General features: G+C 41.5%; 1 long non-coding RNA gene across 1 annotated transcript; it reads left to right on the forward strand.

Annotated features, from left to right (window-relative positions):
• Positions 1 to 756: 756 nt before the first annotated feature.
• LOC123484569 lies at positions 757 to 5800 on the forward strand. Its single transcript, XR_006658585.1, has 4 exons — positions 757 to 853; positions 1141 to 1278; positions 1408 to 1462; positions 5761 to 5800. It is a non-coding gene; the product is annotated as an uncharacterized LOC123484569 (long non-coding RNA).
• Positions 5801 to 6243: the final 443 nt, after the last annotated feature.

Consider the following 6243-nt stretch of genomic DNA (forward strand, 5'->3'; position numbering starts at 1 on the left):
TTATTTTAGGTATGGTGTGTGGAATTGTTTTGAGTCGAAATATTGATATAGTTCATTGTGAGTATAACCTTGAATGCAAAGAGTGTGATTGATAACATAATATACTTTTGTAAGTTTATGGGACTAGTAATCCCATATGGGGGATATGAGGGAGATTTATTAGTGGACTATGAGATACAACTGAGTTAATCACAAACATATAAGTTAGAATTCTCTGTTGCTAGGCAGGAACTTAATTGGGTCATTTCACTGTGTGTGTATGGGTGAAATGGGAATCTGACTTAGGGTCGAATTGTTCGCTCTTACTTAAATCCATGGCTGTCCTACCTTATCAGAGACTGAAACCAGACTGTGGCCTTTTGCCTCTCTCCTCAAACAAATTGGAGGGAGAGCCGGGGTTAAACAGAGTTTAAACTAAACATGAGTGTTTTGCAAGATAAGGGATTGATTGATTGTATTACTATTGATTCTGAACTGAATGAAAGGCGAATTTAGCCGCCATCATAGACAAAGGAAGTGGGCAGAGTGATAAAGAGCGGGAAACTGAAGAGGGAGGGATTTTAAGCTAGGATGTGGGTGTGAATGTGACTATATAGATGGGGAGCAGAGTGAGAGAGGGGGGCTAAATCTGCAGACTAGCCTGTCTTTGTTGAAACTGTAATAAAGTCATTCTTGATTCTACAAAAACTCTGGAAGAACTTTGATTTTTAATAAAGTATAGTGATTATTTTCCACATCATAATCAAGCAGGAAATTGAAGACCTTAAGCAGAAAATGGAGGACCTGAGGGCAGACTAGAAATATGAAAAGCGACAGAGGATTAAAGCAGAGAAGGACCTCAAGGAGTGGAAAGGTATGCTGGCTGCCAGCGCTCCCATTCAAACCTAAAATCTTTTACAGAGTTTCTCCAGACTTCCAACACGAGCCAACGTGACAAGGTTTGGAAGGATGGCCACACGAGACTACACCACACAATCTCCAGCACCCCTGATAAGCAGCACAGATTATTTTTCACTCACCATAAATATCACCACACAAATGCTTTTGAAATAGGCCATAGACAAATGTATCCCATATGTATATGAATTATGTATGAATTGAATTTTCTGTACTAACTGTAACTTGAATTCCCTCCCGCAGAGATAAAAAATATTCTGAACCATATGAAAGGAGCAGTGAGGAATCTTGAGGATCTGCAACAGAAAGGGCCCATGGGGGCTACACGGCGGCCATGGATAGACATGGCCCGATGACGAGAGAGAAGGAGACACCATTGAGGTAATCTCTTTGACTGATAGAAGGGTTGATTTAATTGTAGTTAGCAGAAACAATTCATCTATTAACAATGAGTGTACACTTTGTAAAGCAAATAAATCATATTTTAACTTGCCCTTGTCATATTTTTAGGTGCACAACCCTTGTGTGCATGACACTGCCAACCCAACCACAGACACATCCCTTGGTGAGTCTTGTGAAGTTTCTCCCTTTCGTTCACTCAAACTCAAACAAGCACAGTAGCAGAGAAGGGAAAGAGATTTACCTTGATAGTAGGGTTGATTTACACTCAACACTATACAGTATATATATATATATATATATATATATATATATATATATATATATATATACAGTGAGGGAAAAAAGTATTTGATCCCCTGCTGATTTTGTACGTTTGCCCACTGACAAAGAAATGATCAGTCTATAATTTTAATGGTAGGTTTATTTGAAAAGTGAGAGACAGAATAACAACAACAAAATCCAGAAAAATGCATGTAAAAAATGTTATGAATTGATTTGCTTTTTAATGAGGGAAATAAGTATTTGACCCCTCTGCAAAACATGACTTAGTACTTGGTGGCAAAACCCTTGTTGGCAATCACAGAGGTCAGACGTTTCTTGTAGTTGGCCACCAGGTTTGCACACATCTCAGGAGGGATTTTTTTCCCACTCCTCTTTGCAGATCTTCATTAAGGTTTCAAGGCTGACGTTTGGCAACTCGAACCTTCAGCTCCCTCCACATATTTTCTATGGGATTAAGGTCTGTTGACTGGCTAGGCCACTCCAGGACCTTAATGTGCTTCTTCTTGAGCCACTCCTTTGTTGCCTTGGCCGTGTGTTTTGGGTCATTGTCATGCTGGAATACCCATCCACGACCCATTTTCAATGCCCTGGCTGAGGGAAGGAGGTTCTCACCAAAGATTGGACGGTACATGGCCCCGTCCATCGTCCCTATGATGCGGTGAAGTTGTCCTGTCCCCTTAGCAGAAAAACACCCCCAAAGCATAATGTTTCCACCTCCATGTTTGACGGTGGGGATGGTGTTCTTGGGGTCATAGGCAGCATTCCTCCTCCTCCAAACACGGCGAGTTGAGTTGATGCCAAAGAGCTCGATTTTGGTCTCATCTGACCACAACACTTTCACCCAGTTCTCCTCTGAATCATTCAGATGTTCATTGGCAAACTTCAGACGGGCCTGTATACAGTGGGGGGAAAAGGTATTTAGTCAGCCACCAATTGTGCATGTTCTCCCACTTAAAAAGATGAGAGAGGCCTGTAATTTTCATCATAGGTACACATCAACTATGACAGACAAATTGAGGAAAAAAAATCCAGAAAATCACATTGTAGGATTTTTTATGAAGTTATTTGCTAATTATGGTGGAAAATAAGTATTTGGTCACCTACAAACAAGCAAGATTTCTGGCTCTCACAGACCTGTAACTTCTTCTTTAAGAGGCTCCTCTGTCCTCCACTCGTTACCTGTATTAATGGCACCTGTTTGAACTTGTTATCAGTATAAAAGACACCTGTCCACAACCTCAAACAGTCACACTCCAAACTCCACTATGGCCAAGACCAAAGAGCTGTCAAAGGACACCAGAAACAAAATTGTAGACCTGCACCAGGCTGAGAAGACTGAATCTGCAATAGGTAAGCAGCTTGGTTTGAAGAAATCAACTGTGGGAGCAATTATTAGGAAATGGAAGACATACAAGACCACTGATAATCTCCCTCGTTCTGGGGCTCCACGCAAGATCTCACCCCGTGGGGTCAAAATGATCACAAGAACGGTGAGCAAAAATCCCAGAACTACACGGGGGGACCTAGTGAATGACCTGCAGAGAGCTGGGACCAAAGTAACAAAGCCTACCATCAGTAACACACTACACCGCCAGGGACTCAAATCCTGCAATGCCAGATGTGTCCCCCTGCTTAAGCCAGTACATGTCCAGGCCCGTCTGAAGTTTGCTAGAGTGTATTTGGATGATCCAGAAGAGGATTGATATGGTCAGATGAAACCAAAATATAACTTTTTGGTAAAAACTCAACTCATCGTGTTTGGAGGACAAAGAATGCTGAGTTGCATCCAAAGAACACCATACCTACTGTGAAGCATGGGGGTGGAAACATCATGCTTTGGGGCTGTTTTTCTGCAAATGGACCAGGACGACTGATCCGTGTAAAGGAAAGAATGAATGGGGCCATGTATTGTGAGATTTTGAGTGAAAACCTCCTTCCATCAGCAAGGGCATTGAAGATGAAACGTGGCTGGGCCTTTCAGCATGACAATGATCTCAAACACACCGCCCGGGCAATGAAGGAGTGGCTTCGTAAGAAGCATTTCAAGGTCCTGGAGTGGCCTAGCCAGTCTCCAGATCTCAACCCCATAGAAAATCTTTGGAGGGAGTTGAAAGTCCGTGTTGCCCAGCAACAGCCCCAAAACATCACTGCTCTAGAGGAGATCTGCATGGAGGAATGGGCCAAAATACCAGCAACAGTGTGTGAAAACCTTGTGAAGACTTACAGAAAACGTTTGACCTGTGTCATTGCCAACAAAGGGTATATAACAAAGTATTGAGAAACTTTTGTTATTGACCAAAAACTTATTTTCCACCATAATTTGCAAATAAATTCATTAAAAATCCTACAATGTGATTTTATGGATTTTTTTTTCTCATTTTGTCTGTCATAGTTGACGTGTACCTATGATGAAAATTACAGGCCTCTCTCATCTTTTTAAGTCGGAGAACATGCACAATTGGTGGCTGACTAAATACTTTTTCCCCCCACTGTATGTGCTTTCTTGAGCAGGGGGACTTAACGGGCGCTGCAGGATTTCAGTCCTTCACGGCGTAGTGTTTTACCAATTGTTTTCTTGGTGACTATGGTCCCAGCTGCCTTGATATCATTGACAAGATCCTCCCGTGTAGTTCTGGGCTGATTCCTCACCGTTCTCATGATCATTGCAACTCCACGAGGTGAGATCTTGCATGGAGCCCCAGGCCGAGGGAGATTGACAGTTATTTTGTGTTTCTTCCATTTTTGCGAATAATCGCACCAACTGTTGTCACCTTCTCACCAAGCTGCTTGCCGATGGTCTTGTAGCCCATTCCAGCCTTGTGTAGGTCTACAATCTTGTCCCTGACATCCTTGGAGAGCTCTTTGGTCTTGGCCATGGTGGAGAGTTTGGAATCTGATTGATTGATTGCTTCTGTGGACAGGTGTCTTTATACAGGTAACAAGCTGAGATTAGGAGCACTCCCTTTAAGAGTGTGCTCCTAATCTCAGCTCGTTACCTGTATAAAAGACACCTGGGAGCCAGAAATCTTTCTGATTGAGGGGGGGTCAAATACTTATTTCCCTCATTAAAATGCAAATCAATTTATAACATTTTTGACATGCGTTTTTCTGGATTTTTTTGTTATTATTCTGTCTCTCACTGTTCAAATAAACCTACCATTAAAATTATAGACTGATAATTTCTTTGTCAGTGGGCAAACGTACAAAATCAGCAGGGGATCAAATACTTTTTTCCCTGACTGTATATATATATATATATATATTTGGGCAGTGAAGTTAATTATTTTTATTTGGCTCTATATGTCAGCATTTTGAATTTGAGATCAAATGTTTCATATAAGGACAGTACAGAATGTCACCTTTTATTTGAGGTTATTTTCATGATCAGCTTTACTGTTTAGAAATGTAATTACAAATGAAAGCACTTCATGCATCTAGTGCCCCCATTTTAAGAAGTCAAATTAACTTATGGTGTATTAAAGTAGTCAAAAGTGTTGTATTTGGTCTCATATTCATAGCACGCAATGCGTTATGTACTGTCGCCTCATATGAAACATTTGATCTCTAACCCAAAATGCCGGAGTATAGAGCCAACTTTTAAATTATAGCTTCACTGTCCAAAATATGGTGTTGAGTGTAATTGTATTTAAAACAAACATCAATATATCAACATTGTCACGGTTTCGGCCGATGCTGCCTCTCTTCCTTGCTCGGGCAGGCTTCGGCGTTCGTCGTCTCCGGAATACTAGCTGCCACCGTTGTATGTTTCTATGTTTGTTTGGTTTTGTCTGGATTATGTACACCTGTTATCGTTTAGCGTCAATAGTGTCCTATAAGTTCTCGTTGTGTTTGTCAGGTGTTGTGTGTGATTGTTTTCGCTGTCGTGTTGGTGCGCTACTATTTTCAGTGCGCTATTGTAGCTTGCCTCCTTTGTGTAGGAGAGTATTTTCGCACATGTTTAGTGCGCCCTTTTGTTTACGCCTGTGTGCGCATTTTCTCGCCTCCGGGCTGTTGGATTGTGTTTTGTGTGTGCATTACTAAAGTCTTTTGGACTTATCTTCTGCGTCCTGCGCCTGATTCCCACACCACACCCACCTACAGCACCCGTTGACAAACAATGAGTGTACACTTTGTAAAGCAAACAAATTATATTTTAATTTGCCCTTGTCATTTTTTCAGGAGCAAAACTCTTGTTTCCTGACCGAACAGACAGTTCTGGTAAGTAATGTGAAGTGTCTCCCCTTTCTCTCTCATTCCCTCCCTGTTGCTCACTCAAATCACACTCACATGCAAATGCAGAGAAGGGGAAAAGATTTGCCAATTACATTAATTCCTAACAACCTTTGTCATATCCGTGTGCATGCCAGACAGTAATGCCTGATTTGTCCATGTCTGATTTTCAATGGAGTATCATGACTCACTTTGACTTAAACCTCTTGACACCGTTGGGAGCATAGGGCGTCCACCATGGCTCTCCACCTCACTCCTGTGCGAGGGCTTTTGCCTCTAATGCAATATTATATCTGGCTCTATTCATTTATGATATGCAAATATAAAGCCACTGTTGTATTAACAGAAACACTCATTATTTTTATTACACCTTTCTTCTGTTAGAAATCGGTGGAAATGGTCCCACTGTCAGGAGGCCTCACAGTTAATAAG

The sequence above is a fragment of the Coregonus clupeaformis genome, unplaced genomic scaffold (assembly GCF_020615455.1).
Source record: "Coregonus clupeaformis isolate EN_2021a unplaced genomic scaffold, ASM2061545v1 scaf0360, whole genome shotgun sequence".
In the NCBI taxonomy this organism is placed as follows: Eukaryota; Metazoa; Chordata; class Actinopteri; order Salmoniformes; family Salmonidae; genus Coregonus; species Coregonus clupeaformis.